The 19358-nt window shown below is 45.2% G+C and overlaps 1 long non-coding RNA gene and 2 other non-coding genes across 3 annotated transcripts in view; 2 read left to right on the forward strand and 1 right to left on the reverse strand.

Moving 5' to 3' along the window:
- The window catches only part of LOC148144460 (uncharacterized), a 587526-nt gene that overhangs the window by 458461 nt on the left and 109707 nt on the right, over positions 1–19358 (forward strand). The gene's annotated exons all lie outside the window — the stretch shown is intronic.
- Positions 3807–3878, forward strand: trnaw-cca (transfer RNA tryptophan (anticodon CCA)). The gene has a single exon. It is a non-coding gene; the product is annotated as a tRNA-Trp (tRNA).
- trnap-ugg (transfer RNA proline (anticodon UGG)) lies at positions 6632–6721 on the reverse strand. Its single transcript is given in 2 exon segments — positions 6632–6667; positions 6686–6721. It is a non-coding gene; the product is annotated as a tRNA-Pro (tRNA).

Genomic DNA, 19358 nt, shown 5'->3' on the forward strand with positions numbered 1-19358 from the left:
ACAATGGAGGGCGGGCCGGACAACTGTCCTGCAGTTGACATACGTGTGGAGGGGAGGACACTTTGCAAATCCCACTCTCCTCCAAGTCTATGCAGTTTGAGTTCAAGCAAAGCAAGGGATTTAAATATACTTTAGAAAACCTCCTTTGTGCCGTTGGAAAACTCCGGCCGCGGGAAATGCAGTGTTACAGATTCAAAGTAACAGAAGCAGGAGTGGACCATTTGATCAAGCCTGCTACGTCATTCATTAAGATCACAGCTCCACCAACCTGCACTATCCCGACTACCCTTAATTCCCCTTCCATGCAAAAACCCATCCAACTGCGTCTTCAATAAACTTTATGAAGCTGTCTCAACTGCTCTCTTGGGCAGAGATTCCCATGGAGTCTTACAGAGTGAAACAGATGTACAGCACGGAAACAGACCCTTCGGTCCAACTCATCCATGCAGCCCAGATATCCTAATCTAATCTAGTCCCATTTGCCAGCACTTGGCCCAAATCTCCATAAAACCTTCCTACCCTTCAACCTCCAACCCTGGCAACATCCTTGGAAATCTTTTCTACACCTTTTCTCGTTTCACAACATCTTTCCGATAGGAAGCAGGCCAAAATTACATGCAATATTCCAAACGTGGCCTGACCAATGTTCTGTACAGTGGCAACATGAGCTCCCAACATCTATCCTCGATGCTCTGACCAACAAAGGAAAGCACACCAAACGCCTTCTTTACTATCCAATCTGCCTGGGTCTCTACTTTTAAGGAACTATCAACCTGAACTCCAAGGTCTCTTTGTTCAGCAACACTTCCAAGGAACTTACCATTAAGTGTAAAAGTCCTGCTTTGATTTGATTTTCCAAAATGTAGCACCTCATATTTATCTACATTAACCTCCAACTGCCATTCCACAGCCCATTGGCCCATCTGATCAAGGTCCCGTTGTGATCTGAGGTAACCTTCTTTACTGTCCACGACACCTCCAATGTTGGTGTCATCTCCAAACTTGCTAACTATATCTCCTCCGTTTACATACAAATCATTTATATAAATGACAAAAAGTAGCGGGTCCAGCATCAATCCTTGTGATACACCATTGGTCACAGGCCTTCAGTCTGAAAAACAACCCTCCATCACCACCCTCTGTCTTCTGCCTTCTAGCCAGTTCTGTATCCAAATGGCTAGTTGTCCCTACATGCCATGAGATTAAACCTTGCTCACCAGTCTCCCATGAGGAACCTTGATGAACGCCTTCCTGAAGTCCAGATAGATCACGTCCATCGCTCTACCCTGATCAATCCACTTTGTTACTTCTTCAAAAAACCCAATCGTGTTCATGAGACATGATTTCCCAAGCATAAAACCATGCTGACTATCCCTAATAAATTCTTGCCATTCCAAATACATGTAAATCCTGTCTCTTAGGATTGTCTCCAAAAACTTGCCCAACATGGATGTCAGGTTCACCGGTCTATAGTTCCCTGGCTTTTCCTTAACACCTTTCTTAAATAGTGGCACCACGTTAGCCACTGTCTAGCCTTCCAGCACCTCACCTGTGACTATTGATGATACAAATATCTCAGTGAAAGGACAAGCAATCACTTGCCCAGTTTCCCACAGAGTTCTCGGGTACTCCTGATCAAGTCCTTGGTATTTATCCACTTTTATGCATATCAAGATATCCAGCAATTTCTCATCTGTAATATGGGCATTTTTTCAACATGTCACCATGTACTTTCTCACATTCTATATCTTCCATGCCCTTTTCCACAGTAAACACTGATGCACAATATCCGTTCAGTATCTCACCCCCGCCCCCCATCTACTGCAGCTCCACACAAAGGCCGCCTTGCTGATCTTTGAGGGGCCCTATTCTCTCCCTTGTTATCCTTTTGTCCTTAATGTATTTATAAAAACCCTTTGGGTTATCCATGACTCTATTTGCCAAAGCTATCTCATGTCCCCTTTTTGCCCTCATGATTTCCCTCTTAAGTACGCTCGTACTGCCTTTATACTCTAAGGATTCACTCGATCTCTCTGCCGATACCTGATATATACATCCTTCTTTATCTTAACCAAAATCTCATTTTCTCTCGTCATCCAGCATTCCCTACACCTACCAGCCTTTCCTTTCACCCGAACAGGAATATACTCTGCATCAGACAATCACCTGATGAAGGAGCGTCGCTCCGAAAGCTAGCGTGCTTCCAAGTAAACCTATTGGACTATACCCTGGTGTGGTGTGATTTTTAAACTTTGTACACCCCAGTCCAATACCGGCATCTCCGAATCAGGAATATACTTTGTCTGGACTCTTGTAATCTCATGATTGAAGGCTTCCCATTTTCCAGCAGTCCTTTAACCTGCGAACATCTGCTCCCAATCAGCTTTTGAAAGATCTTGCCTAATACCTGAATCTTCCTCCAATTTAGAACTTCAACTTTTAGATCTGACATTATTTTCAATCACTATTCTAATGTTAATAGAATTATGGTTGCTGGCCCTTGGGTTTTGCACCTTCGCCAGTATGTACATCCATATTGTGAATTAGAAAATGTCCTTGTACACACTTAACAAATTCCTCTACTTAGCGGATAGGTAAATGGGCAGGAGTTATACCTTGGGTCCACTCTTCCTTCATTTCCATCAACCCTAACCCCATTCCCACCCCAATAGTCCAACGGCACTTTCCCCTGCAACTGCCGAATGTGTGACACCAGCCCATTTACCTGCTCCCTTCTCACTATCCAAGGGCCCAAACCTACCTTCCAGGTGAAGCGGCACTTTACCTGCACTTCCCACAACCCAGTCTACTGCATTTGCTGCTCACAATGTGGTCTCATCTACAATGGGGAAAACGAAGCATAAACTGGGTGACTGCTGCACAGAACATCTACGTTCTGCCTGCAAAAATGACCCTGAGCTTCCAGTTGCCTGCCAATTCCACACCCCACCCTGTTCCCTGGCCAACATCTCTGTCTCAGGTTTGCTGTAGTGTCCCAGCGAAGCTCAGCACCAGCAGAACGAAAAGCACCGAATATTACACTTGGGGACCATACATCCCTCCGGTCCCAATATCGAATTCAATAATTCTTGGGCCTGAACTCCATAGTATCCTTGTCCCTTCCACACACACCAAACCTTGTTATCACATAGTCTGCCATTACACACTGGAAATGTGTTGCTGGAAAAGCGCAGCAGGTCAGGCAGCATCCAGGGAACAGGGGAATCGACGTTTCGGGCATAAGCCATTCCTGAAGAAGGGCTTATGCCCGAAACGTCGATTCTCCTGTTCCCTGGATGCTGCCTGACCTGCTGCGCTTTTCCAGCAACACATTTCCAGCTCTGATCTCCAGCATTTGCAGACCTCACTTTCTCCTGTCATTACACACTACCTATTCTTAGACACAAACAGTCTCCATTCACCCTCCCACGCAGATCGTTATCAACTCATTTTCCTGTCCAATAATTCTTCCCTCGCTTTGGGCTCCGTCCTGATCTATCATTAACTGCATCCGCCTTCCTCCCACAATATCTCCTGCATATAAACCAACGTTTTCCCAATCACCATCAGTTCTGTGGAAGGGTCACCGGCAACTCCTGTTTTTTGTTCCTGATATACAGCATCCACAGTTCTTTTAGCTTTTTATTGAGGTAGAGTTGGAAATTGTTTCGAGACACAGAAGGAGAGGAGGGAGAAACAGAACAGACATGAACTGTTGATCTCCGTTGTTACTCATAACGGAAAACCATTGCAGTGCGAGTGCGATCCCTTCCTTTAAGCATGAATAGAGGTCGCGGGTCGTTCGTGAGTTTGTGGCGCAACGGTAGCGCGTCTGACTCCACATCAGACGGTTGCGTGTTCGAATCACGTCAGGCTCACTGACGTCAACTTCTTATCTTTCAAATCAAGAAAGGAGTACGTTCACTCCGGATATCTGCTGAGCCAAATCTTCTTTGCGGAAACTTTCGGTCAGACGTGAAGCTTTGCTGTCAGTTTGATTTGTGAACGCTGTGTCAGGGAGGTGGTGTCCCCATTGTTTGGGTAAATGCTCAGCTCCCCCCAGTTCATCACGGGATTTAAACACAGCCGCCTCCCTCTGGGCTGCCGCTTCGTTCAGTTGGTTCAGCCCGATGTGAATACCATAATACCAATATTTTTACAATATAATCCAACACAATATGTAAATAAGTCTCTCATTCTGTCGCTCCCTCTAAATCTGCACATTGTTACATTGAACATGCCCACCGAATTCCCTTTTGTGTCCATTGAATCTGCCTCTTTGTCACTGTCAGACAGCGACTTCCTGACCCCACTCCCTGTGTGAAAACGGTCTTCCTAATGTCACTTTTACTTATTTTCCGAATGACTTTAAATCTCTGCCAAATCATTCCCCATCCTTTCAGGACTGGGAGCATTTTCACTGCATTATTTCCTCTGTTAAAACCCTCATGACGTGGAAAACTTCAATCAGACCAGTTTTCAACCCTCTGTTCTCCAAAGAGAGCTGCCCCAAATTTTCCAATCTCCCTTCATTGCTGACATTCCTCAGGACGGCACCATTCACGTTAACCTGTTCAGCGCTGCCTGCAATCACTTCACTTCCCCGCTTGCTGAAGTGTCACCCTCAGAATTGAGTGTAATACAGGTGGAGGATTCATTCAGACTCGGATTGCGCGGGCGAAAAATCTGCAATACTTGTTTTCACTTTGAACAAGTGTTTCCCTTCGCCGTGTTCACTGCAATGGCAGCTCTGCGCCGTCCCTAATTCAGGCAGTCCGATCTTATTTAACGAAGCGGCTTTTTGAGAAAATTCATCGGCCATTTTTGCTCAGGTCAATTTAGGAATGATGGTTCGCCTGGAATTGGAACCCGGGAACTCTCACACGGCTGCATATGCTCGAAGACCCAAAGCTAGAATCATAACCCAGATTAACGAGCCACCAGCCATGGGTGCAGCCACCTCCTGAAGCAGCTGAGACTTGCTCAGTACGAAATACATTGTGCATTGCTCCCAGAATTGCAAGTAGGGAAGAGTTTCAAGAACATCTGCTTCTCAATCTGTCTCCTTGCTCCCAGGACGCTGCTGTTTGTCCCGTCCCCAGGGATCGGGTTGTCTCCACTGGTGGATAATTGAACCATTTCGTTTCTACTTGCAAGCTGTGCTGGTGGAAGGCACAGCCCATTCACTCTTCTGCTCTCTCGCACTATTATGTGAGGCAGGATAAGTCAGTTACAGTCATGCGTAGGAAATGGGCAACTTTGAACTTGTTCCAAAGGCCCTGTTAACGGAGAGATAGAAAGATGCTGTGCTGTCGGGACAGAGAGAAATGGACACCAGAGACTCTTCCCTCAGGTAAATTGATATGAGTACATTTTTGTGCAGCCTGCTTGGTGTTCAGAATTTGTCTTGACACAGCAATCCTGCAGAAAGTCTTTTATTACACGGCTGTTGGTTTCTTTACTGCAGGAAATGGACTAAAACAGCAAGTCATGTGTTTCAACTTCACCGGTTCATTGCCATCTGAGAGAAGAGGTTTCACACGAGATCAGGACACACCGACAGAGAACAGGACAAGACAACTCAGAGCTCCACAAGGGTGCCAGCGCAACTGTGTAAATTTGACTTGTGTATCGATGCGATATATTGAGATCAGATACCCGAAGTTTTGGGAAGCAAACGACATGGCAAGGAAAAGAACAGAGCGCCGTTATAGACATTTAGACACTCAGGAAGTCGTTTGAAAAGCAAGATGCGGAACGGAGTACCATCGCAAAGGAAAGTCGCTCAAAGAGACACTGAACAATAGCAGAGGAGGGTTTCGATTCATCGACTTCTGGGGCGCTTCCCACGGGTCCCTTCAACCTTTCGTCTGGCGCGTGGCATGCACGTTCGAGACTGATGTCAACCTCTCCACTGCTGTTGTCTTATAGGCTGTTGTGCAGACGTATGGAGGCTGTGTAAATATAAACTCTTTCTAACTTCCCACATTCTGTTGGTCGAACTGTGATTTCACTCTGAATCATGTGCCATAGCGCAGACAGACGACATGCGGCCCACCTTCGCTCTGCTGGGTCGACACAGTAAGTAAACATGGGTCACTATTTGTATCATTCTCTTGCCTTCTCCATGTAATTCTGCACATTGTTACTTTAAACATGACCACCGGATTCCCGTTTGCGTCTAATGAATCTGCCTCTTTGTCAGTGTCAGTTAGGGATTTACTGACCCCAACCACCACTCCCTGTACGAAAGCGTTCTCCCTAATGTCACTTTTGGTTCTTTTCCTCATGACTTTAAAACACTGCCGAATCGTTGCCGATCCTTTCAGGCGTGGGAGCATTTTGACTACATTACTTTCTTTGTCTCGACTTCGCATGACTTGGAAAGCTTCAATCGGGCCAGATTTCAAACTTCTGTTCTCCGAAGAGAGCTGTCCCAAATTTCCAATCGACCCTCATCGCTGACATCCCTCAAACACCGCACCACTCACATCAACCTATTCAACGCTCTCTCCAATCATTTCACTTCGCTGCTTTCTGTCCCATTGGTCCTCCAGGGAGCCCAACCTCGTTTAACGAAGGTGCTTTTTGAGAAAATTAAATAGGCACTTTTGCACAAATCATGAAACGCGGGCTCGTCCGGGATTTGAACCCGGGATCTCTCACAAATCTGTGTTGAAGCAGACCCAAAGCGAGAATCATACCCCTAGACCAACGAGCCACGCAGCAGGCGCGCCTGTGCCCCCGCTCTACCTCTTGAACCAGCTGAGTCTTGCTCAGAGCGAAATATAGTTGACATTGAACAGGCTGGGGCTATTTTCTCTGGAACGTCGGAGGCTGAAGGGTGACTTTATGGAGGTTTACAAAATTGTGAGGGGCATGGATAGGATAAATAGGCAAAGTCTTTTCCCTGGGGTCGGGGAGTCAAGAACTGGAGGGCATAGATTTAGGGTGAGAGGGGAAAGATATAAAAGAGACCTAAGGGGCAACTTTTTCACGCAGAGGGTGGTGCGTGCATGGAATGAGCTGCCAGAGAAAGTGGCAGAGGCTGGTACAATTGCTACATTTAACAGGCGTTTGGATGGATATATGAATAGGAAGCGTTTGGAGGGATATGGGCCGGGTGCTGGCAGGTGGGACTAGATTGGGGTGGGATATCTGGTCGGCATGGACGGGTTGGACCGAAGGGTCTGTTTCCACGCTGTACATCTCTATGACTCTATGAACAGCTGCTTCTCATTCTCTCTCTCAGCTGCCGTTTGCCCGTCCCCAGGAACCGGGCCCTCTCTACTGGCAGAAAATTAAACTGTTTTCTTTCTAAACTTTTCTCTGACACCGGAGTGACCAGTGACAAGCATTGCCCTCCTCAACATAGGGTACAGAGAACAGGAGAAGACCCCGCAGACCTCCACGAGTGTGTCATCTCAACTGTGCACATTGGGCCTGTGCATCAATGTGAAATATTTACATCGAAGTTTTTTGGGAAGCAGATGAGAAGGCAAGGTGCAGAACAGAGCGCTGTTATACCGGAAAGCTGCTAAAGACGACGTTGAATGAATAGAAGAGAATGGTTTCTCTTTTGGGTTATGGTTCCAACACGCACGCGTTGTGCCATTCACCCGCATTGCTCGGCAGTTTTTCCAGAGAAGTATTCAGCTTTTCATCTGGCGTGTGGCAGGCACGTTTGAGAATGACATCAAACGATCTTCACTGCTGTCGTGGCATATGCTGTTGTACAGACATATCGTCGATGTGCAAAAATAAACTCTGTATAAATTCCCACATTCTGTTTTTCGAACTGTGATTTCGCTCAGAATCACTAATTATCAAAACTCGCAATATTTAAACTTTAACAAAGTGTTCATAGAAATGATTAGTGAACACCTTTGAAATTCTTCCAAACTTACCTGGGGAATTTCGCTTTGAGGGGTCTTGAACTTTAAGTGGAAGGAAGGGAAGTTTGCCTCGAGGCTGTTTAATGTGGAGATGTGTTCTCCATGTAAACTGGTCGTAGTTGACCATCCCAGTGCTTCCCGATGCAGGGCTGCCTGACCCCCAGGGAGGTTTACTTGTAGCAACTGGAGTGAATCCAGAGAGGGAACAGATTCTGCAAAGGTGCTCAAATACTTTCTATCTCTCTTTTAGGTATTTTCCTTGCGTATTCCCTCAGTTTGGCACGTGTGCAGTTTGCACCCTGGAGAATGATTGCTTTTTTGCTCATGTTCACAATTAAAAGTGTAGTTTCTCATGGAACTGAGCCGCATTGAAAGGATTAGCATATTGATTGATATATATATGTACACGTATTTAGTTCAAGATTAGATTAGATTAGATTAGAATGATGTTTTACTCTAAACACACCTAAGCCTATCTGGCTGCATGAGGGATTTCAGGTTTCTGTGTGCTGGGTATTATGTGATCAGCAGGCATCTGGCAAACTACAGGAACTGCCACAAATGTTATGTTCATTAACTGTACTGACAGTGATCACTAATTTTGTGATTGTTTTTTGCAGGAAGACGTGCCGAAAGAAATCTGAAAACAAATGATACATCAACTTCTGACAGAGCCACTTGATTCATTGGGACTTGAATATCAGCAGGCATTCCAATCAAGAAGACATGGTTGCTTTTGTTTGCTTGAAAGATTTTGGACACTGGTGCGGCAGGAAGAATACTGAGACACCGAGTGAGGGAGAGTCAGTGCGCTGACTGTGAAAAGTGCTTCACACCATTTACTCAGCTTGGGGGAATCAAAATCTCACCCCTCACGGTGGGGATAGACTATGTCCCCGTTCTGATTGTAATTTCAAACACAGACCAACACAAGGAAAGCTCCCCCAATGGGGAAACTGTGGAAATGTGGGGACTGAGGGAAAGGATTCCCTTCCCCATCCGTGCTGGAAACCCACAGACGTATTCACAGCGGGGAGAGGCCATTCACCTGCTCGGTGTGCAGGAAGGGCTTCAGTCGGATCAGCCATCTGGAGACGCACGAGTGGGTCCACAAGTGAGAGAAGCCATTCACGTGCCCCATGAACGGGAGGGGGTTCACTCAGTCAGCTGCACTGCTGACCCACCAGTGGGTCCACACCGGAGAGAGGCCGTTCACCGGCTGTCAGTGCCGGGAGTGCGTCACCTGCTCCTCCCACCTGCGGAGGCACCAGCGCGTTCACGTGCCATCGCAGGAGGATGGAAGGAGCGATGGCCGAGCGCCGCTAACAACCCAGCTCTGGGGACTCTCAGGTTCGAATCCCGTCGCGGCAGATGGCAGAATCGGGATTCGGTCAGTAGTCTGGACTTCAGAATCTAAGGATGAAACCATTTTCAGAGGGCAAAAACCCATCTGATTCACTCATGTCCTTTTCAGTGATGGAAACTGCCGTTGCGGGAAAGGATTCACTCAGTCGTCCCAGCTGCATGCTTTACCCGGCTGTACGAAGGATCCAGTTACAAAGGGACAACTCAACTGACCAATAATAAAGAAAGTGTGGTGGGGGAGTGGGGGTGAGTGTGTGCACTTTGAGCTTGAGGTGCTTTTTTTTTAAGAAAAGCTACTTTTTGTACGCCTTGTGGTGTGGAGATCTGAAGCTGTAACAAAGTTGGGTCGCAGTAAAGGTTACCTGAACTTACTGTCAGGCTTAAACTCTCAATGAAAGCTGTGAGATCCAACGGCTTCTCATTTCTTTCAGCCACCAGCACCGACTTTCCAATCTCGGTCTCAGAAGGAGCAGTGAATGAGTAGCTAGTATTGTTCGAAATTGTAAATTTTTCAGGACTGCAGTTTTATTGTTTCATTGGCATTGCAAAGTTTACTGGCAACAGTAGGAGGTGTGGGCTGTATTCACTGGAAACAAAGTTTGAAAATGACACAAACACCAAGGTATAGTCCAACAGGCTTATTTGGAAGCACTGGGTTTTGGAGCGCTGTTCCTTCATCAGGTAGCTGTTGCGTAGGATGGTAAGACACAGAATATATAGCAAAAGATTATAGTGTCATGCAACATAAATGATATATTGAAGAAACCTGTTAAATCTTTCATCTTTTAAAATGGATTGCAGATTTCGGTTCATTCATCTGTAAATCCCAGAACTTCTTTTTAGTAACATTCTCCAAATAACTTAATGTATTATAAAGGGAGGTCAGACAACGCATGAGAGCTGTGAGGTTAGAGTCTGTCTGCATCCCAGTCTCGAGTCAGACTGGTTCTATTTCCAAATATATAATCCTGCAAATGCAATTCACCCCAAAGACTTCTATGTGTGAGTGCATGCATGAGACAGAGCGTCTGTGTGTGTGCGTGTGTATGCTGGGTAAAGTGTGCGTGTGATGGAGTATAATTGTGTGAGAAGGTGTGTGCATGGATGTGAGTGTGAGGGATGTATCAATGTGTGTCTGAGAGAGAGCCTGTCTATCAGAGAGGGTCTGCACGACCGTGTGAGTACTTGTGTGTGTGTGTGCGTGTATGAGAGAGAGAGTTTGTGTGTGTATTGTGTATCTGGGTCTCCTGTAGTGAGACATGAATCCAAGGTCTCAGCTGAGGTCATTCTCGTGTGTTCCAAACTTGTTATCAGCCTCTGCTCGGCCACTAGAAATGATTAAGCAGTTAAGCAGTTTCACAACATACACTGGAGAGGGCAAGGTGAAGGGCTTATGCCTGAAACGTTGATTCTCCTGCTTCTTGGATGCTGCCTGACCTGCTGTGCTTTTTCAACACCACACTGTCGACTCTGATCTCCAGCATCTGCAGTTCTTACTTTCTCCTCATGGGCGAGGTGGGACTTGTCTTTTATTCACTCATTCACTCTTACAGCCTGTCCTTGGTTGTGGCCTAACTGTGCATATATCAATGCAAGTTTCAGAAAGATTTCTACAGCTTGTTTTTTTTAAAAGAACAATCTTCCAGACTTTAACAACGTTTCTGAATATATGATTTTAGCTATTCTCAATTTTAAAAATCAGTCAATTCTCGCACACCCTGTTTCCCAGGTAGAATCGTCACCACCTATTCTCTCTCTCTCTCCTTAAAAGGGCTTGATAAAGCGATCAAAGAGGGCTGAGGCACCAGAAAGGACGGGGAGGGGCGCTGGTGGGGGTGGAGAAGGGAGACAAATGGAGAGGGGGACAGAAGTTGGGAGGTCGAGAAGGACTGGGGTTCAGAGGGTTATGGGGGGAGAATGGGGGTGCAGTGTGAGGAGAGAGAATGGGTAGGGGGCAGTGGATGGGGAGAAAATGGACGGGGTGGGGGGGGGGCAGAGTGTGAAGAGAGAGACAGCACAATCCCACCTTCCCCAGAACTGGTATCAGTGTCCCACGAACGAACCCACTCCTCCCACAGCAGACTTGGGGCAATCATTTCTCAATATCCGCGTGGCTAAGGCAGTGGAATCATATCATCCCTACAGGCCATTCACACCGACCTTCCCAACAGCATCCCACCCAGACCCACTCGATTGTGCTACAGCTCTGCAATTTCACATAGCTATTTCCTGATGAAGGGGTTTGCCGGAAACGTCGATTCTCCTGCTCCTCGCACGCTGCCTGACCTGCTGTGCTTTCCAGCACACACTCTCGACCCTAATCTCCAGCATCTGCAAGTCGTCACTTTCGCCCTGTAGGGGGTGAATGTTCTATGCCGAGTCTTTTGAATCTCTTCAAATCTTTCCTCCTCACCCTAAACCTATACCCTCTAGTTTTAGGATACCTCTACCCTGGGGAAAAGACAGGAACGTTGAGTAGCCAGACAAAATGCAAAAGGAATAAAACGTCGAGGCACATGGGGAAAAAAACATTTCGGCAAAAAAATGTCGTTGGCATTTTTCTCTCGTATTCACATTTGGACACTTAAAATTTGTCATGATCTGGAGGTGCCCGTGTTGGACTGGGGTGTACAAAGTTAAAAATCACACAACACCAGGTTACAGTCCAATCGGCTTGTTTAGAAACACTTAGCTTTCGGAGCGTGGCTCCTTCATCAGGCGGTTGTAGAGTATAAGATCAGAAGATCATAAATTCTGTGTTACCATGTTATACTCCACAACCACCTGATGAAGGAGCAGCGCTCCAAAAACCCGTGCTTCCAAATAAGCCTGTTGCACTATAACAAGGTGTTTTGTGATTTTTAACTCTAAAATTTGTCAGTAACACCAGCATCGTGACGGAGCATACTGAGCATGCTCCGCGGTGTCAGTAAGCACTGCGCATGTCTGCCGGTGTCAGCAAAGTACTGTGCATACTCCTGGGTGCCCGCAGAAAAGGCGCACGAGCTCCTTTCCATGGACCAATGGAGAACCTTGGAGGATCCGAAGGAGTCTGGTGCTCCTGCCAATCAGAGTCGGCCGTTGTCGAAATGCGGAAGTTGGACCATGAACTCTGAAGCCGCTGATGATGCTGTTTTGTCACTGAATGAAGATTAAACCTCACTCCAGACTATAAATTCCTTCCTTTGTCTAAAATTTGTGAGCATAATAGAGTTTTTGTCACCACGTTTTCCATTTTCTTTTCATTCTGGGGTTCAATTATTGATTTGTAGCAACTGAAAGGAAAGAGTGAATCGAGGGAGGGGACAGACTCTGGAAAAGTTGATCCAGGTCTGTGTCTCACTTTGCAAACGCAGTGCCATAATGTGAAGGTATAGCCTTTGATGTATGTAAAATAAAAAGCAGAAGGGAGGTGCATTGTTTATGTAGTGATATATTGAGATGTGGCGAACGTGAGATGCTGGAGATCAGAGTTGAAAAGTGTGGCATTGGCAAACCACAGCAGGTAAGGCAGAAACTGAGGAGGAGAGTCGACGTTTCGGGCACGAGCTCTACATCAGGAAAGATGTGTGGATGGACAAAGGGGTCTCAGCGTCCTTCGAAACCAGTTACTGCCAGTTGTCAGACAGGTGCAGCAAGCAATGAGCAAAGCAAGTGATATTAGTAAGAGGAATTGAGTTCAGAAGTGTGGATGTCTTTCAGCAGTTAGGCAGGTCATTGAATGTATTTAAGGCTGAGTTCATTTGACTTTGATGAACAAAGAAGTGGATGGTTTTGGGGGAAGGCAAGAAAATGATTTTAAGACCAGTATAGAACAATTACAGAGTCATACAGCACAGAAACAGACCCTTCAGTCCAACTAGTCCATGCTGACTATATTCACAAACTAAACTAGACCCACCTGCCAATGTTTGGCCCATATCCTTCTGAAACTTTTCTATTCGTGCACTTATTCAAATTTATTTTAAATGTTGTTACTGTACCTGCATCCACTACTTCCTCTGGACATTCATTTGACACACACTCCACTCTCTTCAACGAAAAATGTGCTCCTCATGTCTTTTTAAATTTTTTCTCCTCTAACCTCAAAAAGATTGCTCCCTATTCTTGAAACAACAGCTGATATTGACCTCATTTATGCACCTCATGATTTCATAAACCTCAATAAGGTCACCTCTCAACCTCCTATGTTCCAGTGAAAAAGTTCCAGCCTATTCACATAGATGTAAGTAGATCCATATTCAGTTATGATCTGTTCAATGCTTGTGCAGGCTCGAAAGACCAAATAGCCAACTCCTGCTCCCAATTCTCTCACTGTGGCCAGGACAGCAAGAGACCACAAGATATAGGAGCAGAAATTAGGTCATTCAGCCCATCAGGTCTATTCATACCATTCAATCGCGGCTGATAGGTTTCTCAACCCCATTCTCCCGCACTCTCCCTGGAACTCTCCATCCCCCATGATACTCAGGAACCTATCTACCTCAGTCTTAAATATCCTCAGTGACCTGGCCTCTACAACCTTCTGTAGAAATGAATTCCACAGATTCACCACTCTTTCACTGAAGAAATATCTCCTTACCTGCGTTCTAAAACGCCTTCCCTTTACTCGAAGGCTGTGCCCTCAGGTCCTAGTCTCTCCTACCAATGGAAACATCCTCTGAAAGTTGACTCTGTCCAGGCCATTCAGTATTCTATATGTTTCCATTAGATCCCCTGAGTGTGGGCCTGTTAATCAGCATGAAACAGACCCTTCAGGATGAGGTACAGCAGGGGTTAGGTTCAGCAATGAGAGAATGGAGGGAGAGTATGTGGGACAGAGATTTTCAGCTTCTAGGGAATAAGAGAGGAAAGAGAGTTTAGCATAAATTAGAATTGATCGGATGGGCCAAGGAGTGGCAGATGGGGTTTAATTCAGAGAAATGTGAGATGTTGCATTTTGGTCCAGCAATCCAGGCAGGACTGACACAGTTAAGGGGAGTGTCGCAGAACAAAGAGACCTTGGAGTTCAAGTTCGTAATTCCTTGAAGGTGGAGTCTTACATAGACAGTATAGTGAACAAGGTGTTTGGTATGCTTTCCTTTATTGGTCAGAGCATTCAGTATAGGAACGGGGAGAACATTTTGCGGCTGTACAGGACATTGGTTAGGCCACTTCTGGAATACTGCATTCAATTCTGGTCTCTCTGATGTAGGAAAGATGTTATGAAATTTTGAGAGGGGTCAGAAAATATTTAGAAGGCTGTTGTCAGATTTGGAGGGTTTGAGCTGCAGGAAGAGGCTGAATAGGCCAGGGAGATATTTTCTTTGGAGCATCAGAGGCTGAGTGGTAACGTTTAAAGAAATTTATAAGGGGCATGGATGGGGTGAATACCCAAGGTCTTCTCTCCATGGTAGGGGAGTTCAGAACTAAAGGGGCAGAAGTTTAAGGTGAGGAGGGAAAGGGACCTGAGGGGCAACATATTTTCAGACAGAGGGTGGAACGTTTATGGAACGAACTGCCAGAGGAAGTGGGGAGGCTGGTACAATGACAACATTTAAAAGCCACTGGATGGGTACTTGAACAGGAAGGATTTAGAGGGATGAGTCAAATGCTGGCAAATGGGACTAGATTAGTTTGTGATATATAGTTGGCATGGATGAGTTGGGCCAAAGGGTCTGTTTCTGTGCTGTATGACTTTAATCATCTTCAGTGAAAGCAGAAGTGTTATTGTGAAGACTGGACTTTCAAAGCAGCTTTCAAAAATGTTTCGCCCTTACTCAGAGCAGAAGAAGTTACAATGAAATCTTTTATTTGTGAGACAGCAACTGAGCGAGTGAGTGAGTGAGTAAGTACATCTGGGATTTGGTGAAAAGTGGGAATTCATTGCACTGTGGGGATGAAACCCTACCCTATCCAGTCATTTCTGCTGGTAGATGAGACTAGGCCCCAAGATTAGGGGAAGTAGATTTAGGACAGAGAGGAGGAGGAACTGCTTTTCCTGGAGAGTAGTGAAATTATGTAAGTCTCTGCCCAAGGAAGCAGAGAAGGCAGCTTCATTAAGTATATTCAAGACACAATTAGATGGGTTTCTGCATAATTGAAGAATTAAGGATAGTTGGGACACTGCAGGGAGGAGAAGCTGAGATGATGGATAGATCAGCCATAATCTTAATGAATGGCAGAGCAGGCAGGACGGGCCAAATGGCTGACTCCTGCTTCTATTACTATGAACCTATAACCCTGCATTTCCCATGGCTAACATAACTAACCTGCACATCCCTGGACACGATGGGCAATTTAGCCTGGCCAATCCAAATCAAGGCTGGTGAGCAATGTCATGATGTGGAAATGAACATCAGAGAATGATAGGGACAAGGAGAGTAAATATACCATCAATCAAAACTAGATTCAGAAGATCACAAAAACTGAAAGTAAAAACCGAATGTGAGCTGCATTGTAACAGAAGTGAATGAATTGACTGAACACATTGAAGAGAATAATTATGATCTGAGACTGCTTACAGGGACGTGGCTTCAGGATGGAAAGGACTGGATCCTGAATATCGAGGAGGGAGTCAAATGGGAAGGTCAGTAAAGGTGCTGCTCATCAAAGCACTGATCACAGGATAGTCTGGTGTCAGCTTGGATTTCAGGTCCAGATTTCTCTGTCCTCGTTGATCTTCCTGTTCCCACAGAGTAAGATGTTGGTCTGTTCCCAGCTCTGCTGGATTTCTGCTGAAGCTTTAACGCCCCCTTTTACACGTTCAGGAAAAATAAAACATTTAATCAATTGAGACCCAATCCGTAATCTCCCAGACTGTCAACCAGTCCAAGTAAATCTGAAGTAGGGGTCTCCCAGGATTCTGATAGTGCTCTACCTGAGGAATTCTCTCTCCTTTACATCTAACTATTAATATCCAGCTATGATTTACAACCATACTTGCACCAACAGAAAAAAAGCATCTGTTATCAAATAGACATATAGATATACAGCGTGGAAACAGGGTTTCTCTATTACACATATAGAACCACACTGTCCATGGGGATGAATTTGTATTTGCATCATTACATTTGCAGATACATTCTATTTTGCTCAAAAATTCTAAATTGAAGGAAGGACAAATTTGACGGTGTTAGGCAAGAACTTTCAAAAGCTGATTGTGCGCCAATGTTTGCAGGTAAAGGGACAGCTGGAAAATGGGAAGCCTTCAGAACTGTGATAACTAGAGTCCAGAGAAAATATGTTCTTGTTAGGGTGAAAGGAAAGGCTGGTAGGTATAGGGAATGCTGGATGACTGGAGAAATTGAGGGTTTGGTTCAGAAAATGAAGGAAGCATATGTCAGGTATAGACAGGATAGATAGAGTGAAGCCTTAGAGAATAAAGGCAGGAGGAGTATACTTAAGAGAGAAATCAGGAGGGGAAAACAGGGGACATGAGATAGCTTTGGCAATTCGAGTTAAGGAGAATCCAAAGGGTTTTTACAAATACATTAAGGACAAAAGAATAAGTAGGGAGAGAATACGGCCCCTCAAAGATCAGCAAGGTGGTCTTTGTGTGGAACCGCTGGAGATGGGGGAGATACTAAACGGGTATTTTGCATCAGAGTTTACTGTGGAAAAGGACATGGAAGATATGGAATGTAGGGAAATAGATGGTGACATCTTGAAAAATGTCCATATTGCAGAGGAGCAAGTGCTGGATGCCATGAAATGAATGGAAGTGGATAAATCCCCAGGACCTGATCAAGTGTAACCTAGAACTCTGTGGGAATCTAGAGAAGTGATTGCTGGGGCTCTTGCTGAGATATTTGTATCATTGATAGTCACAGGTGAGGTGTCGGAAGACTGGAGGTTGATTAACGTTTTGCCACTGTTAAAGAAAGGTGGTAAAGAAAAGCCACGGAACTATAGACCAGTGATCCAGACGTCGGTGTTGTTGGAGGGAATCCAACTGAGGGACAAGATGTACATGTATTGGAAAGGCAAGGACTGATTAGGGATAGTCAACGTGGCTTTACGTGTGGGAAATCATGTCTCACAAACTTGAATGAGTTTTCTTGAAAAACTAATGAAGGGAACTGATGAGAGCAGAGAATAGATGTCATCTATATGGACTTCAGTAAGGTGTTCGACAAGGTTCCTCATGGGAGACTGGTGAGCAAGGTTAGATCTCATGGAATACTGGGAGAACTTGCCATTTGGATACAGAACTGGCTCAAAGGTTGAAGGTGGTAGTGGTGGAGGGTTGTTTTTCAGACAGGGGGCCTGTGACCAGTGGAGTACCTCAAAGATCTGTGCTGGGTCCACTACTTTTCATCATTTATATAAATGATTTGGATGTGAGCATAAGAGGTATAGCTATAAGTTTGCTGATGACACTAAAATTGGAGCTATAGTGGACAGCGAAGAAGGTTACCTCAGATTACAATGAGATCTTGATCAGATGGCCAATGGGCTGAGAAGTGGCAGATGGAGTTTAATTCAGATAAATGTGAGGTGCTGCATTTTGGGAAAGCAAATCTCAGCAGTACTTATACACTTAATGGTAAGGTCCGAGAGAGTATTGCTGAACAAAGAGGTCTTGGAGTGCAGTTTCATAGCTCCTTGAAATGGAGTCGCAGGTAGTGAAGAATAGGATAGTGATTGGATAGTGAAGAAGGCATTTGGTCTGCTTACCTTTAATAGTCAGAGTATTGAGTACAGGAATTGGGAGGTCATGTTGCGGCTGCACAGGACATTGGTTAGGCCACTGTTGGAATAGTACATGCAATTCTGGTCTCCTTCCTATCGGAAAGATATTGTGAAACTTGAAAGGGTTCAGAAATGATTTACAAGGATGGTGCTAGGATTCGAAGATTTGAGCTATAGGGAGAGGTTGAATAGGCTAGGGCTGTTTTCCCTGGAGCGTCAGAGGATAAGGGGTGATCTTACAGAGATTTATAAAATCATGAGGGGCTTGGATACGATAAATGGACAAAGTCTTTCCCCTGGGGTGGGGAAGTCCAGAACTAGAGGGCAAAGGTTTAGGGTGAAAGGGACCAAGGAGGAAACTTCTTCACTCAGGGGGTGGTATGTGTATGGAATGAGCCGCCAGAGGAAGTGGTGGAGGCTAGTCTGGATGGGCATATGAATAGGAAGAGTTTGGAGGGATATGGGCAAGTTGCTGGCAGGTGGGACTTGATTGGGTTGGGATATCTGGTCGTCATGGATGAGTTGGACTGAAGGGTCTGTTTCCATGCTGTCCATCTATGGCTGTGCATTTAGAGTGACACAATGTGCTGCCAGTCAATACATGTAATATTTTGTAAATTCCACTTTGCAAATCGAAGCGGGCTGACTCAAGATTGGGATACAGACAGACTCTGACCTCACTCCTTTCATGCATTATCTGAGCTGAGATGTCGCCTTTTCTTATAAAACCTTAAGTTATCTTGAGAAGGAGCCTGACAGGAAGTTCTGGACTTGCATATTATTGATACCTGCAACCCATTCTAAAAGATGAAAGACTTAACAATCCAGGTTTGTTCAGTATATAATTTCAGTGGCAGGACATTGTAATGTTTTTTCATAAATTCTGTGTCTTATGATCTTGTACTCCACAACCAACTGAATAAGACGCAGCACTTCGAAAGCCGGTGCTTCGAAATAAACTTGTTGGACTGTAACCTGGTATTGTGTTATATGTAACTTTGTCCATGTTGGGGTGGATTCACCATGTTAAATGACCCATAGTGTTCTGTTTTGGATGGGTTCAGGTGGATTGGCAGTATTCAGTTACCCATATCATCGAGGGATGTGCAGGTTAGCACATGGATTGGCCGTGCTAACTTAACCTACACACCCCTGGGCTCTATGGGTAAGATGGATTCACTGTGCTAAATTCACTCTTTCATTCAAAGAGTGGTGCGTGTAAGGAATGAGCTGTCAGAGGAAATGTTGGATGCTTGTACAATTATGACATTTGAAAGGCATCTGGATGGAAATATAAAATGGAAGGGTTTAGAGGGATATGGGCCAAATGCTGGCAAATGGGTCTCGATTAATTTTGAATATTTGGTTGGCATCGACGAGTTGGACTGTTTCCATGCTGTATATCTCTGACTCTGGCTTGCCACA

Source organism: Chiloscyllium plagiosum, unplaced genomic scaffold, assembly GCF_037043375.1.
Source record: "Chiloscyllium plagiosum isolate Xiang-an unplaced genomic scaffold, Cpla_swu_hap1 HiC_scaffold_27, whole genome shotgun sequence".
NCBI lineage: Eukaryota > Metazoa > Chordata > Chondrichthyes > Orectolobiformes > Hemiscylliidae > Chiloscyllium > Chiloscyllium plagiosum.